This window comes from Dipodomys merriami, unplaced genomic scaffold (genome assembly GCF_024711535.1).
Source record: "Dipodomys merriami isolate MVZ:Mamm:240054 unplaced genomic scaffold, mDipMer1.0.p SCAF_2499, whole genome shotgun sequence".
NCBI classification, from domain to species: Eukaryota; Metazoa; Chordata; class Mammalia; order Rodentia; family Heteromyidae; genus Dipodomys; species Dipodomys merriami.
Genome location: NW_027203936.1, coordinates 34029 through 34970, shown reverse-complemented (window position 1 = coordinate 34970; position 942 = coordinate 34029).

The following is a 942-nucleotide window of genomic DNA, read 5'->3' as shown; positions in this document are numbered from 1 at the left end:
CCACTTCAGCTATGCCTGTAGCCTGGCATTTGCCAGTTAATTGGAACTGATATCTCTCAGGATATTCTGCATTCATTGGCTTTGAAATTTCATCTTCAGTTCTCAGCCTCCTGAGTAGTTACAGATGTGAGCCACTGTGGTGCCTAGGGATAAATTAGACTTTGGTTGGTGTATTATTTTTGTTTTTCTAAGCATGGGATCATCTACTATAGTATTTCTCTTAATGTCCTAGGTCTGAAGTAAGATATAATACATATGTAAATCTGTATAATTTTCATAAGATGTAGTAAATTTAATATTTGTTATAAGTGTAATAATAGTCAGTAAATATAATTAATAAATAATACAAAAAACAATATGCAGTAAACATAAGTATGTAGATATTAATCATTTCAAATGTGGATGAAAATTAATTTACAGGGCTGGGAATTGAATTCAGGCCTAGGGAACAGGCTTGGATTGTTTGTATTCAAAGAGTGAGTTTCCCCATTCCCCACAGTGCATTAGAGATTCCCAGACTCCAATTTCAAATCCCAGGCCTGGCAGAAAAAAAAAAATGAGCATGCATTCCAAGTCAGGGAGCCCCATTAGTATTTTTAATATTTTTGAAATTTATTTTACTTTATTTTCTATATATTTTAATATTTTATTTATTTATTTATTTATTTATTTATTTATTTATTTAGCCTTGAAGTTAGGTCGTGGCAACTCTGCCTCAGCTTCCATCACCCTAGCCTGGGTTGGTGCAGCCTCTGGACACACACCCCATCCTGGGATCCTAGGCCTCAGGGGCTGATAGGAAAAAAAAAGTGAAAATGGCATGGAAAAATAGCCAAGAATTGTGAACAGTTAGAGGTTTCTTGGTTTTCCTTCCTTGCATGGTGACCATCCCGGGTACAAATGACAAAACTGCAACCTGTAGGTCACACGGCATTGCTGTCA